The 14,424-nt window shown below is 45.1% G+C and overlaps 11 non-coding genes across 11 annotated transcripts; all 11 read left to right on the top strand.

Annotated features, from left to right (window-relative positions):
- The first annotated feature begins 54 nt into the window (after positions 1-54).
- On the top strand, positions 55-245 carry LOC141248637 (U2 spliceosomal RNA). Its single transcript, XR_012311819.1, has one exon. It is a non-coding gene; the product is annotated as a U2 spliceosomal RNA (small nuclear RNA).
- A 1,118-nt stretch (positions 246-1,363) lies between these two features.
- On the top strand, positions 1,364-1,554 carry LOC141248636 (U2 spliceosomal RNA). The gene has a single exon (XR_012311818.1). It is a non-coding gene; the product is annotated as a U2 spliceosomal RNA (small nuclear RNA).
- A 1,118-nt stretch (positions 1,555-2,672) lies between these two features.
- Positions 2,673-2,863, top strand: LOC141248635 (U2 spliceosomal RNA). Its single transcript, XR_012311817.1, has one exon. It is a non-coding gene; the product is annotated as a U2 spliceosomal RNA (small nuclear RNA).
- Positions 2,864-3,981: 1,118 nt separating this feature from the next.
- Positions 3,982-4,172, top strand: LOC141248634 (U2 spliceosomal RNA). Its single transcript, XR_012311816.1, has one exon. It is a non-coding gene; the product is annotated as a U2 spliceosomal RNA (small nuclear RNA).
- Positions 4,173-5,290: 1,118 nt separating this feature from the next.
- LOC141248633 (U2 spliceosomal RNA) lies at positions 5,291-5,481 on the top strand. The gene has a single exon (XR_012311815.1). It is a non-coding gene; the product is annotated as a U2 spliceosomal RNA (small nuclear RNA).
- A 1,118-nt stretch (positions 5,482-6,599) lies between these two features.
- On the top strand, positions 6,600-6,790 carry LOC141248631 (U2 spliceosomal RNA). The gene has a single exon (XR_012311813.1). It is a non-coding gene; the product is annotated as a U2 spliceosomal RNA (small nuclear RNA).
- Positions 6,791-7,908: 1,118 nt separating this feature from the next.
- Positions 7,909-8,099, top strand: LOC141248630 (U2 spliceosomal RNA). The gene has a single exon (XR_012311812.1). It is a non-coding gene; the product is annotated as a U2 spliceosomal RNA (small nuclear RNA).
- A 1,118-nt stretch (positions 8,100-9,217) lies between these two features.
- LOC141248629 (U2 spliceosomal RNA) lies at positions 9,218-9,408 on the top strand. Its single transcript, XR_012311811.1, has one exon. It is a non-coding gene; the product is annotated as a U2 spliceosomal RNA (small nuclear RNA).
- A 1,118-nt stretch (positions 9,409-10,526) lies between these two features.
- LOC141248628 (U2 spliceosomal RNA) lies at positions 10,527-10,717 on the top strand. The gene has a single exon (XR_012311810.1). It is a non-coding gene; the product is annotated as a U2 spliceosomal RNA (small nuclear RNA).
- Positions 10,718-11,835: 1,118 nt separating this feature from the next.
- On the top strand, positions 11,836-12,026 carry LOC141248627 (U2 spliceosomal RNA). The gene has a single exon (XR_012311809.1). It is a non-coding gene; the product is annotated as a U2 spliceosomal RNA (small nuclear RNA).
- Positions 12,027-13,144: 1,118 nt separating this feature from the next.
- LOC141248626 (U2 spliceosomal RNA) lies at positions 13,145-13,335 on the top strand. Its single transcript, XR_012311808.1, has one exon. It is a non-coding gene; the product is annotated as a U2 spliceosomal RNA (small nuclear RNA).
- The last annotated feature ends 1,089 nt before the right edge of the window (positions 13,336-14,424 follow it).

The following is a 14,424-nucleotide window of genomic DNA, read 5'->3' as shown; positions in this document are numbered from 1 at the left end:
AATGGACTTTTTAGGATCCTTGGGTGGCTCCGTAGTTTGAAACCAATTCTGGTTATCGCTTCTCGGCCTTTTGGCTAAGATCAAGTGTAGTATCTGTTCTTATCAGTTTAATATCTGATACGTCCCCTATCTGGGGACCATATATTAAATGGATTTTTAGAACAGGGAGATGGAAAAAGAGCTTGCTCTGTCCACTCCACGCATTGACCTGGTATTGCAGTATCTCCAGGACCGGTGCACCCCTTCTTTAATGCAGTTTCTAAAATCAGAAAGAATTGAATTCAATGTTTTTTGTTCATTTTGCTTGTTTGTCGGATTTTGGGATGGACTCTTTGGCTCTGCTTTTCTTCTCCTCATTGGATTTTTCATGTTCAAAGTTGCAGAAGCCAGATTACAAGCTCATTTTGGTTCAACTTCAGCAACTGTGCATTGCATTGCCATGTAATGTGATGCAATGCTATCTTTCTAGCTCTCCCTTTCTACTTCCTTTTGGATAAACAGACATATTAGGCAAGCATTTTGGAGCTTTCACCTAAATAACTACAGGTGGTGAGATAAGCTGCACAATATAATTGACCTTTCAGTATATTGTTGCACACACACCATCTATTTAGCAAATGCCCTTGTTATCAACAGCAGCCTTTTAAACTCACCCGAGCTAACAGGTATGTGCGCTGGTTACACTGCTGCGCTTAAAATTTCTTTTTTGGTTTGCTACAATGCCTTTTCTGAAACGTTGTCTCCTTCTGCTGGAACACTGACTTCTTTCATTTAATGCCTGCAGACTATAAAAGAGAACCCAACCCAAAAAGTTTGGTTGATTAGTCTGTGGCATTCTGTTAAACTGTTGCTTATGGCGGTCTCTGTGAGCTTCTCAGCGACATTCAGCCAGCCAGGTATCCTGCCTGCAGTAGATGGAATGTGGCAATGGAACGCTGGCTGCGCGTGTCATAATAGGCTCTGAGCCTTTATATACCTGTGCACAGCAGCAGCCACCTTCAGTCTGCTGCTGGACAGCCAGCAGCAGCAGCAGCAGCAGGAGAGGTATGTAATCAGGAGCCCTCCTGCTAAGGGTAGACAGCTGCTCGTTCCACCCCACCCCCCGCCTTAATTGGTTCTCCTCCCTTCCAACGGTGTTGAGGCGGGTGGGAACAGCAGGGGGTGAAGGTGCTGTGTTTAAAGAGGTGGAGTTATGCAGATCTAAAACGCGTGGATTGCAGCAGCAGCAAGCCGAAAAGTGCAGGCATGTAAGGGATCTAGAGGTTGACAACATGTCTTCTTAACGGGAGTCCAGGAGCTCATCTCCACAAATGGACTTTTTAGGATCCTTGGGTGGCTCCGTAGTTTGAAACCAATTCTGGTTATCGCTTCTCGGCCTTTTGGCTAAGATCAAGTGTAGTATCTGTTCTTATCAGTTTAATATCTGATACGTCCCCTATCTGGGGACCATATATTAAATGGATTTTTAGAACAGGGAGATGGAAAAAGAGCTTGCTCTGTCCACTCCACGCATTGACCTGGTATTGCAGTATCTCCAGGACCGGTGCACCCCTTCTTTAATGCAGTTTCTAAAATCAGAAAGAATTGAATTCAATGTTTTTTGTTCATTTTGCTTGTTTGTCGGATTTTGGGATGGACTCTTTGGCTCTGCTTTTCTTCTCCTCATTGGATTTTTCATGTTCAAAGTTGCAGAAGCCAGATTACAAGCTCATTTTGGTTCAACTTCAGCAACTGTGCATTGCATTGCCATGTAATGTGATGCAATGCTATCTTTCTAGCTCTCCCTTTCTACTTCCTTTTGGATAAACAGACATATTAGGCAAGCATTTTGGAGCTTTCACCTAAATAACTACAGGTGGTGAGATAAGCTGCACAATATAATTGACCTTTCAGTATATTGTTGCACACACACCATCTATTTAGCAAATGCCCTTGTTATCAACAGCAGCCTTTTAAACTCACCCGAGCTAACAGGTATGTGCGCTGGTTACACTGCTGCGCTTAAAATTTCTTTTTTGGTTTGCTACAATGCCTTTTCTGAAACGTTGTCTCCTTCTGCTGGAACACTGACTTCTTTCATTTAATGCCTGCAGACTATAAAAGAGAACCCAACCCAAAAAGTTTGGTTGATTAGTCTGTGGCATTCTGTTAAACTGTTGCTTATGGCGGTCTCTGTGAGCTTCTCAGCGACATTCAGCCAGCCAGGTATCCTGCCTGCAGTAGATGGAATGTGGCAATGGAACGCTGGCTGCGCGTGTCATAATAGGCTCTGAGCCTTTATATACCTGTGCACAGCAGCAGCCACCTTCAGTCTGCTGCTGGACAGCCAGCAGCAGCAGCAGCAGCAGGAGAGGTATGTAATCAGGAGCCCTCCTGCTAAGGGTAGACAGCTGCTCGTTCCACCCCACCCCCCGCCTTAATTGGTTCTCCTCCCTTCCAACGGTGTTGAGGCGGGTGGGAACAGCAGGGGGTGAAGGTGCTGTGTTTAAAGAGGTGGAGTTATGCAGATCTAAAACGCGTGGATTGCAGCAGCAGCAAGCCGAAAAGTGCAGGCATGTAAGGGATCTAGAGGTTGACAACATGTCTTCTTAACGGGAGTCCAGGAGCTCATCTCCACAAATGGACTTTTTAGGATCCTTGGGTGGCTCCGTAGTTTGAAACCAATTCTGGTTATCGCTTCTCGGCCTTTTGGCTAAGATCAAGTGTAGTATCTGTTCTTATCAGTTTAATATCTGATACGTCCCCTATCTGGGGACCATATATTAAATGGATTTTTAGAACAGGGAGATGGAAAAAGAGCTTGCTCTGTCCACTCCACGCATTGACCTGGTATTGCAGTATCTCCAGGACCGGTGCACCCCTTCTTTAATGCAGTTTCTAAAATCAGAAAGAATTGAATTCAATGTTTTTTGTTCATTTTGCTTGTTTGTCGGATTTTGGGATGGACTCTTTGGCTCTGCTTTTCTTCTCCTCATTGGATTTTTCATGTTCAAAGTTGCAGAAGCCAGATTACAAGCTCATTTTGGTTCAACTTCAGCAACTGTGCATTGCATTGCCATGTAATGTGATGCAATGCTATCTTTCTAGCTCTCCCTTTCTACTTCCTTTTGGATAAACAGACATATTAGGCAAGCATTTTGGAGCTTTCACCTAAATAACTACAGGTGGTGAGATAAGCTGCACAATATAATTGACCTTTCAGTATATTGTTGCACACACACCATCTATTTAGCAAATGCCCTTGTTATCAACAGCAGCCTTTTAAACTCACCCGAGCTAACAGGTATGTGCGCTGGTTACACTGCTGCGCTTAAAATTTCTTTTTTGGTTTGCTACAATGCCTTTTCTGAAACGTTGTCTCCTTCTGCTGGAACACTGACTTCTTTCATTTAATGCCTGCAGACTATAAAAGAGAACCCAACCCAAAAAGTTTGGTTGATTAGTCTGTGGCATTCTGTTAAACTGTTGCTTATGGCGGTCTCTGTGAGCTTCTCAGCGACATTCAGCCAGCCAGGTATCCTGCCTGCAGTAGATGGAATGTGGCAATGGAACGCTGGCTGCGCGTGTCATAATAGGCTCTGAGCCTTTATATACCTGTGCACAGCAGCAGCCACCTTCAGTCTGCTGCTGGACAGCCAGCAGCAGCAGCAGCAGCAGGAGAGGTATGTAATCAGGAGCCCTCCTGCTAAGGGTAGACAGCTGCTCGTTCCACCCCACCCCCCGCCTTAATTGGTTCTCCTCCCTTCCAACGGTGTTGAGGCGGGTGGGAACAGCAGGGGGTGAAGGTGCTGTGTTTAAAGAGGTGGAGTTATGCAGATCTAAAACGCGTGGATTGCAGCAGCAGCAAGCCGAAAAGTGCAGGCATGTAAGGGATCTAGAGGTTGACAACATGTCTTCTTAACGGGAGTCCAGGAGCTCATCTCCACAAATGGACTTTTTAGGATCCTTGGGTGGCTCCGTAGTTTGAAACCAATTCTGGTTATCGCTTCTCGGCCTTTTGGCTAAGATCAAGTGTAGTATCTGTTCTTATCAGTTTAATATCTGATACGTCCCCTATCTGGGGACCATATATTAAATGGATTTTTAGAACAGGGAGATGGAAAAAGAGCTTGCTCTGTCCACTCCACGCATTGACCTGGTATTGCAGTATCTCCAGGACCGGTGCACCCCTTCTTTAATGCAGTTTCTAAAATCAGAAAGAATTGAATTCAATGTTTTTTGTTCATTTTGCTTGTTTGTCGGATTTTGGGATGGACTCTTTGGCTCTGCTTTTCTTCTCCTCATTGGATTTTTCATGTTCAAAGTTGCAGAAGCCAGATTACAAGCTCATTTTGGTTCAACTTCAGCAACTGTGCATTGCATTGCCATGTAATGTGATGCAATGCTATCTTTCTAGCTCTCCCTTTCTACTTCCTTTTGGATAAACAGACATATTAGGCAAGCATTTTGGAGCTTTCACCTAAATAACTACAGGTGGTGAGATAAGCTGCACAATATAATTGACCTTTCAGTATATTGTTGCACACACACCATCTATTTAGCAAATGCCCTTGTTATCAACAGCAGCCTTTTAAACTCACCCGAGCTAACAGGTATGTGCGCTGGTTACACTGCTGCGCTTAAAATTTCTTTTTTGGTTTGCTACAATGCCTTTTCTGAAACGTTGTCTCCTTCTGCTGGAACACTGACTTCTTTCATTTAATGCCTGCAGACTATAAAAGAGAACCCAACCCAAAAAGTTTGGTTGATTAGTCTGTGGCATTCTGTTAAACTGTTGCTTATGGCGGTCTCTGTGAGCTTCTCAGCGACATTCAGCCAGCCAGGTATCCTGCCTGCAGTAGATGGAATGTGGCAATGGAACGCTGGCTGCGCGTGTCATAATAGGCTCTGAGCCTTTATATACCTGTGCACAGCAGCAGCCACCTTCAGTCTGCTGCTGGACAGCCAGCAGCAGCAGCAGCAGCAGGAGAGGTATGTAATCAGGAGCCCTCCTGCTAAGGGTAGACAGCTGCTCGTTCCACCCCACCCCCCGCCTTAATTGGTTCTCCTCCCTTCCAACGGTGTTGAGGCGGGTGGGAACAGCAGGGGGTGAAGGTGCTGTGTTTAAAGAGGTGGAGTTATGCAGATCTAAAACGCGTGGATTGCAGCAGCAGCAAGCCGAAAAGTGCAGGCATGTAAGGGATCTAGAGGTTGACAACATGTCTTCTTAACGGGAGTCCAGGAGCTCATCTCCACAAATGGACTTTTTAGGATCCTTGGGTGGCTCCGTAGTTTGAAACCAATTCTGGTTATCGCTTCTCGGCCTTTTGGCTAAGATCAAGTGTAGTATCTGTTCTTATCAGTTTAATATCTGATACGTCCCCTATCTGGGGACCATATATTAAATGGATTTTTAGAACAGGGAGATGGAAAAAGAGCTTGCTCTGTCCACTCCACGCATTGACCTGGTATTGCAGTATCTCCAGGACCGGTGCACCCCTTCTTTAATGCAGTTTCTAAAATCAGAAAGAATTGAATTCAATGTTTTTTGTTCATTTTGCTTGTTTGTCGGATTTTGGGATGGACTCTTTGGCTCTGCTTTTCTTCTCCTCATTGGATTTTTCATGTTCAAAGTTGCAGAAGCCAGATTACAAGCTCATTTTGGTTCAACTTCAGCAACTGTGCATTGCATTGCCATGTAATGTGATGCAATGCTATCTTTCTAGCTCTCCCTTTCTACTTCCTTTTGGATAAACAGACATATTAGGCAAGCATTTTGGAGCTTTCACCTAAATAACTACAGGTGGTGAGATAAGCTGCACAATATAATTGACCTTTCAGTATATTGTTGCACACACACCATCTATTTAGCAAATGCCCTTGTTATCAACAGCAGCCTTTTAAACTCACCCGAGCTAACAGGTATGTGCGCTGGTTACACTGCTGCGCTTAAAATTTCTTTTTTGGTTTGCTACAATGCCTTTTCTGAAACGTTGTCTCCTTCTGCTGGAACACTGACTTCTTTCATTTAATGCCTGCAGACTATAAAAGAGAACCCAACCCAAAAAGTTTGGTTGATTAGTCTGTGGCATTCTGTTAAACTGTTGCTTATGGCGGTCTCTGTGAGCTTCTCAGCGACATTCAGCCAGCCAGGTATCCTGCCTGCAGTAGATGGAATGTGGCAATGGAACGCTGGCTGCGCGTGTCATAATAGGCTCTGAGCCTTTATATACCTGTGCACAGCAGCAGCCACCTTCAGTCTGCTGCTGGACAGCCAGCAGCAGCAGCAGCAGCAGGAGAGGTATGTAATCAGGAGCCCTCCTGCTAAGGGTAGACAGCTGCTCGTTCCACCCCACCCCCCGCCTTAATTGGTTCTCCTCCCTTCCAACGGTGTTGAGGCGGGTGGGAACAGCAGGGGGTGAAGGTGCTGTGTTTAAAGAGGTGGAGTTATGCAGATCTAAAACGCGTGGATTGCAGCAGCAGCAAGCCGAAAAGTGCAGGCATGTAAGGGATCTAGAGGTTGACAACATGTCTTCTTAACGGGAGTCCAGGAGCTCATCTCCACAAATGGACTTTTTAGGATCCTTGGGTGGCTCCGTAGTTTGAAACCAATTCTGGTTATCGCTTCTCGGCCTTTTGGCTAAGATCAAGTGTAGTATCTGTTCTTATCAGTTTAATATCTGATACGTCCCCTATCTGGGGACCATATATTAAATGGATTTTTAGAACAGGGAGATGGAAAAAGAGCTTGCTCTGTCCACTCCACGCATTGACCTGGTATTGCAGTATCTCCAGGACCGGTGCACCCCTTCTTTAATGCAGTTTCTAAAATCAGAAAGAATTGAATTCAATGTTTTTTGTTCATTTTGCTTGTTTGTCGGATTTTGGGATGGACTCTTTGGCTCTGCTTTTCTTCTCCTCATTGGATTTTTCATGTTCAAAGTTGCAGAAGCCAGATTACAAGCTCATTTTGGTTCAACTTCAGCAACTGTGCATTGCATTGCCATGTAATGTGATGCAATGCTATCTTTCTAGCTCTCCCTTTCTACTTCCTTTTGGATAAACAGACATATTAGGCAAGCATTTTGGAGCTTTCACCTAAATAACTACAGGTGGTGAGATAAGCTGCACAATATAATTGACCTTTCAGTATATTGTTGCACACACACCATCTATTTAGCAAATGCCCTTGTTATCAACAGCAGCCTTTTAAACTCACCCGAGCTAACAGGTATGTGCGCTGGTTACACTGCTGCGCTTAAAATTTCTTTTTTGGTTTGCTACAATGCCTTTTCTGAAACGTTGTCTCCTTCTGCTGGAACACTGACTTCTTTCATTTAATGCCTGCAGACTATAAAAGAGAACCCAACCCAAAAAGTTTGGTTGATTAGTCTGTGGCATTCTGTTAAACTGTTGCTTATGGCGGTCTCTGTGAGCTTCTCAGCGACATTCAGCCAGCCAGGTATCCTGCCTGCAGTAGATGGAATGTGGCAATGGAACGCTGGCTGCGCGTGTCATAATAGGCTCTGAGCCTTTATATACCTGTGCACAGCAGCAGCCACCTTCAGTCTGCTGCTGGACAGCCAGCAGCAGCAGCAGCAGCAGGAGAGGTATGTAATCAGGAGCCCTCCTGCTAAGGGTAGACAGCTGCTCGTTCCACCCCACCCCCCGCCTTAATTGGTTCTCCTCCCTTCCAACGGTGTTGAGGCGGGTGGGAACAGCAGGGGGTGAAGGTGCTGTGTTTAAAGAGGTGGAGTTATGCAGATCTAAAACGCGTGGATTGCAGCAGCAGCAAGCCGAAAAGTGCAGGCATGTAAGGGATCTAGAGGTTGACAACATGTCTTCTTAACGGGAGTCCAGGAGCTCATCTCCACAAATGGACTTTTTAGGATCCTTGGGTGGCTCCGTAGTTTGAAACCAATTCTGGTTATCGCTTCTCGGCCTTTTGGCTAAGATCAAGTGTAGTATCTGTTCTTATCAGTTTAATATCTGATACGTCCCCTATCTGGGGACCATATATTAAATGGATTTTTAGAACAGGGAGATGGAAAAAGAGCTTGCTCTGTCCACTCCACGCATTGACCTGGTATTGCAGTATCTCCAGGACCGGTGCACCCCTTCTTTAATGCAGTTTCTAAAATCAGAAAGAATTGAATTCAATGTTTTTTGTTCATTTTGCTTGTTTGTCGGATTTTGGGATGGACTCTTTGGCTCTGCTTTTCTTCTCCTCATTGGATTTTTCATGTTCAAAGTTGCAGAAGCCAGATTACAAGCTCATTTTGGTTCAACTTCAGCAACTGTGCATTGCATTGCCATGTAATGTGATGCAATGCTATCTTTCTAGCTCTCCCTTTCTACTTCCTTTTGGATAAACAGACATATTAGGCAAGCATTTTGGAGCTTTCACCTAAATAACTACAGGTGGTGAGATAAGCTGCACAATATAATTGACCTTTCAGTATATTGTTGCACACACACCATCTATTTAGCAAATGCCCTTGTTATCAACAGCAGCCTTTTAAACTCACCCGAGCTAACAGGTATGTGCGCTGGTTACACTGCTGCGCTTAAAATTTCTTTTTTGGTTTGCTACAATGCCTTTTCTGAAACGTTGTCTCCTTCTGCTGGAACACTGACTTCTTTCATTTAATGCCTGCAGACTATAAAAGAGAACCCAACCCAAAAAGTTTGGTTGATTAGTCTGTGGCATTCTGTTAAACTGTTGCTTATGGCGGTCTCTGTGAGCTTCTCAGCGACATTCAGCCAGCCAGGTATCCTGCCTGCAGTAGATGGAATGTGGCAATGGAACGCTGGCTGCGCGTGTCATAATAGGCTCTGAGCCTTTATATACCTGTGCACAGCAGCAGCCACCTTCAGTCTGCTGCTGGACAGCCAGCAGCAGCAGCAGCAGCAGGAGAGGTATGTAATCAGGAGCCCTCCTGCTAAGGGTAGACAGCTGCTCGTTCCACCCCACCCCCCGCCTTAATTGGTTCTCCTCCCTTCCAACGGTGTTGAGGCGGGTGGGAACAGCAGGGGGTGAAGGTGCTGTGTTTAAAGAGGTGGAGTTATGCAGATCTAAAACGCGTGGATTGCAGCAGCATCAAGCCGAAAAGTGCAGGCATGTAAGGGATCTAGAGGTTGACAACATGTCTTCTTAACGGGAGTCCAGGAGCTCATCTCCACAAATGGACTTTTTAGGATCCTTGGGTGGCTCCGTAGTTTGAAACCAATTCTGGTTATCGCTTCTCGGCCTTTTGGCTAAGATCAAGTGTAGTATCTGTTCTTATCAGTTTAATATCTGATACGTCCCCTATCTGGGGACCATATATTAAATGGATTTTTAGAACAGGGAGATGGAAAAAGAGCTTGCTCTGTCCACTCCACGCATTGACCTGGTATTGCAGTATCTCCAGGACCGGTGCACCCCTTCTTTAATGCAGTTTCTAAAATCAGAAAGAATTGAATTCAATGTTTTTTGTTCATTTTGCTTGTTTGTCGGATTTTGGGATGGACTCTTTGGCTCTGCTTTTCTTCTCCTCATTGGATTTTTCATGTTCAAAGTTGCAGAAGCCAGATTACAAGCTCATTTTGGTTCAACTTCAGCAACTGTGCATTGCATTGCCATGTAATGTGATGCAATGCTATCTTTCTAGCTCTCCCTTTCTACTTCCTTTTGGATAAACAGACATATTAGGCAAGCATTTTGGAGCTTTCACCTAAATAACTACAGGTGGTGAGATAAGCTGCACAATATAATTGACCTTTCAGTATATTGTTGCACACACACCATCTATTTAGCAAATGCCCTTGTTATCAACAGCAGCCTTTTAAACTCACCCGAGCTAACAGGTATGTGCGCTGGTTACACTGCTGCGCTTAAAATTTCTTTTTTGGTTTGCTACAATGCCTTTTCTGAAACGTTGTCTCCTTCTGCTGGAACACTGACTTCTTTCATTTAATGCCTGCAGACTATAAAAGAGAACCCAACCCAAAAAGTTTGGTTGATTAGTCTGTGGCATTCTGTTAAACTGTTGCTTATGGCGGTCTCTGTGAGCTTCTCAGCGACATTCAGCCAGCCAGGTATCCTGCCTGCAGTAGATGGAATGTGGCAATGGAACGCTGGCTGCGCGTGTCATAATAGGCTCTGAGCCTTTATATACCTGTGCACAGCAGCAGCCACCTTCAGTCTGCTGCTGGACAGCCAGCAGCAGCAGCAGCAGCAGGAGAGGTATGTAATCAGGAGCCCTCCTGCTAAGGGTAGACAGCTGCTCGTTCCACCCCACCCCCCGCCTTAATTGGTTCTCCTCCCTTCCAACGGTGTTGAGGCGGGTGGGAACAGCAGGGGGTGAAGGTGCTGTGTTTAAAGAGGTGGAGTTATGCAGATCTAAAACGCGTGGATTGCAGCAGCAGCAAGCCGAAAAGTGCAGGCATGTAAGGGATCTAGAGGTTGACAACATGTCTTCTTAACGGGAGTCCAGGAGCTCATCTCCACAAATGGACTTTTTAGGATCCTTGGGTGGCTCCGTAGTTTGAAACCAATTCTGGTTATCGCTTCTCGGCCTTTTGGCTAAGATCAAGTGTAGTATCTGTTCTTATCAGTTTAATATCTGATACGTCCCCTATCTGGGGACCATATATTAAATGGATTTTTAGAACAGGGAGATGGAAAAAGAGCTTGCTCTGTCCACTCCACGCATTGACCTGGTATTGCAGTATCTCCAGGACCGGTGCACCCCTTCTTTAATGCAGTTTCTAAAATCAGAAAGAATTGAATTCAATGTTTTTTGTTCATTTTGCTTGTTTGTCGGATTTTGGGATGGACTCTTTGGCTCTGCTTTTCTTCTCCTCATTGGATTTTTCATGTTCAAAGTTGCAGAAGCCAGATTACAAGCTCATTTTGGTTCAACTTCAGCAACTGTGCATTGCATTGCCATGTAATGTGATGCAATGCTATCTTTCTAGCTCTCCCTTTCTACTTCCTTTTGGATAAACAGACATATTAGGCAAGCATTTTGGAGCTTTCACCTAAATAACTACAGGTGGTGAGATAAGCTGCACAATATAATTGACCTTTCAGTATATTGTTGCACACACACCATCTATTTAGCAAATGCCCTTGTTATCAACAGCAGCCTTTTAAACTCACCCGAGCTAACAGGTATGTGCGCTGGTTACACTGCTGCGCTTAAAATTTCTTTTTTGGTTTGCTACAATGCCTTTTCTGAAACGTTGTCTCCTTCTGCTGGAACACTGACTTCTTTCATTTAATGCCTGCAGACTATAAAAGAGAACCCAACCCAAAAAGTTTGGTTGATTAGTCTGTGGCATTCTGTTAAACTGTTGCTTATGGCGGTCTCTGTGAGCTTCTCAGCGACATTCAGCCAGCCAGGTATCCTGCCTGCAGTAGATGGAATGTGGCAATGGAACGCTGGCTGCGCGTGTCATAATAGGCTCTGAGCCTTTATATACCTGTGCACAGCAGCAGCCACCTTCAGTCTGCTGCTGGACAGCCAGCAGCAGCAGCAGCAGCAGGAGAGGTATGTAATCAGGAGCCCTCCTGCTAAGGGTAGACAGCTGCTCGTTCCACCCCACCCCCCGCCTTAATTGGTTCTCCTCCCTTCCAACGGTGTTGAGGCGGGTGGGAACAGCAGGGGGTGAAGGTGCTGTGTTTAAAGAGGTGGAGTTATGCAGATCTAAAACGCGTGGATTGCAGCAGCAGCAAGCCGAAAAGTGCAGGCATGTAAGGGATCTAGAGGTTGACAACATGTCTTCTTAACGGGAGTCCAGGAGCTCATCTCCACAAATGGACTTTTTAGGATCCTTGGGTGGCTCCGTAGTTTGAAACCAATTCTGGTTATCGCTTCTCGGCCTTTTGGCTAAGATCAAGTGTAGTATCTGTTCTTATCAGTTTAATATCTGATACGTCCCCTATCTGGGGACCATATATTAAATGGATTTTTAGAACAGGGAGATGGAAAAAGAGCTTGCTCTGTCCACTCCACGCATTGACCTGGTATTGCAGTATCTCCAGGACCGGTGCACCCCTTCTTTAATGCAGTTTCTAAAATCAGAAAGAATTGAATTCAATGTTTTTTGTTCATTTTGCTTGTTTGTCGGATTTTGGGATGGACTCTTTGGCTCTGCTTTTCTTCTCCTCATTGGATTTTTCATGTTCAAAGTTGCAGAAGCCAGATTACAAGCTCATTTTGGTTCAACTTCAGCAACTGTGCATTGCATTGCCATGTAATGTGATGCAATGCTATCTTTCTAGCTCTCCCTTTCTACTTCCTTTTGGATAAACAGACATATTAGGCAAGCATTTTGGAGCTTTCACCTAAATAACTACAGGTGGTGAGATAAGCTGCACAATATAATTGACCTTTCAGTATATTGTTGCACACACACCATCTATTTAGCAAATGCCCTTGTTATCAACAGCAGCCTTTTAAACTCACCCGAGCTAACAGGTATGTGCGCTGGTTACACTGCTGCGCTTAAAATTTCTTTTTTGGTTTGCTACAATGCCTTTTCTGAAACGTTGTCTCCTTCTGCTGGAACACTGACTTCTTTCATTTAATGCCTGCAGACTATAAAAGAGAACCCAACCCAAAAAGTTTGGTTGATTAGTCTGTGGCATTCTGTTAAACTGTTGCTTATGGCGGTCTCTGTGAGCTTCTCAGCGACATTCAGCCAGCCAGGTATCCTGCCTGCAGTAGATGGAATGTGGCAATGGAACGCTGGCTGCGCGTGTCATAATAGGCTCTGAGCCTTTATATACCTGTGCACAGCAGCAGCCACCTTCAGTCTGCTGCTGGACAGCCAGCAGCAGCAGCAGCAGCAGGAGAGGTATGTAATCAGGAGCCCTCCTGCTAAGGGTAGACAGCTGCTCGTTCCACCCCACCCCCCGCCTTAATTGGTTCTCCTCCCTTCCAACGGTGTTGAGGCGGGTGGGAACAGCAGGGGGTGAAGGTGCTGTGTTTAAAGAGGTGGAGTTATGCAGATCTAAAACGCGTGGATTGCAGCAGCAGCAAGCCGAAAAGTGCAGGCATGTAAGGGATCTAGAGGTTGACAACATGTCTTCTTAACGGGAGTCCAGGAGCTCATCTCCACAAATGGACTTTTTAGGATCCTTGGGTGGCTCCGTAGTTTGAAACCAATTCTGGTTATCGCTTCTCGGCCTTTTGGCTAAGATCAAGTGTAGTATCTGTTCTTATCAGTTTAATATCTGATACGTCCCCTATCTGGGGACCATATATTAAATGGATTTTTAGAACAGGGAGATGGAAAAAGAGCTTGCTCTGTCCACTCCACGCATTGACCTGGTATTGCAGTATCTCCAGGACCGGTGCACCCCTTCTTTAATGCAGTTTCTAAAATCAGAAAGAATTGAATTCAATGTTTTTTGTTCATTTTGCTTGTTTGTCGGATTTTGGGATGGACTCTTTGGCTCTGCTTTTCTTCTCCTCATTGGATTTTTCATGTTCAAAGTTGCAGAAGCCAGATTACAAGCTCATTTTGGTTCAACTTCAGCAACTGTGCATTGCATTGCCATGTAATGTGATGCAATGCTATCTTTCTAGCTCTCCCTTTCTACTTCCTTTTGGATAAACAGACATATTAGGCAAGCATTTTGGAGCTTTCACCTAAATAACTACAGGTGGTGAGATAAGCTGCACAATATAATTGACCTTTCAGTATATTGTTGCACACACACCATCTATTTAGCAAATGCCCTTGTTATCAACAGCAGCCTTTTAAACTCACCCGAGCTAACAGGTATGTGCGCTGGTTACACTGCTGCGCTTAAAATTTCTTTTTTGGTTTGCTACAATGCCTTTTCTGAAACGTTGTCTCCTTCTGCTGGAACACTGACTTCTTTCATTTAATGCCTGCAGACTATAAAAGAGAACCCAACCCAAAAAGTTTGGTTGATTAGTCTGTGGCATTCTGTTAAACTGTTGCTTATGGCGGTCTCTGTGAGCTTCTCAGCGACATTCAGCCAGCCAGGTATCCTGCCTGCAGTAGATGGAATGTGGCAATGGAACGCTGGCTGCGCGTGTCATAATAGGCTCTGAGCCTTTATATACCTGTGCACAGCAGCAGCCACCTTCAGTCTGCTGCTGGACAGCCAGCAGCAGCAGCAGCAGCAGGAGAGGTATGTAATCAGGAGCCCTCCTGCTAAGGGTAGACAGCTGCTCGTTCCACCCCACCCCCCGCCTTAATTGGTTCTCCTCCCTTCCAACGGTGTTGAGGCGGGTGGGAACAGCAGGGGGTGAAGGTGCTGTGTTTAAAGAGGTGGAGTTATGCAGATCTAAAACGCGTGGATTGCAGCAGCAGCAAGCCGAAAAGTGCAGGCATGTAAGGGATCTAGAGGTTGACAACATGTCTTCTTAACGGGAGTCCAGGAGCTCATCTCCACAAATGGACTTTTTAGGATCCTTGGGT

The sequence above is a fragment of the Phyllobates terribilis genome, unplaced genomic scaffold, assembly GCF_046119375.1.
Source record: "Phyllobates terribilis strain yellow unplaced genomic scaffold, ASM4611937v1 Scaffold_3763__1_contigs__length_70673, whole genome shotgun sequence".
NCBI lineage: Eukaryota > Metazoa > Chordata > Amphibia > Anura > Dendrobatidae > Phyllobates > Phyllobates terribilis.
The sequence above is the reverse complement of the archived record's forward strand: the minus strand, read 5'-3'. Positions and strand labels throughout refer to the sequence as shown.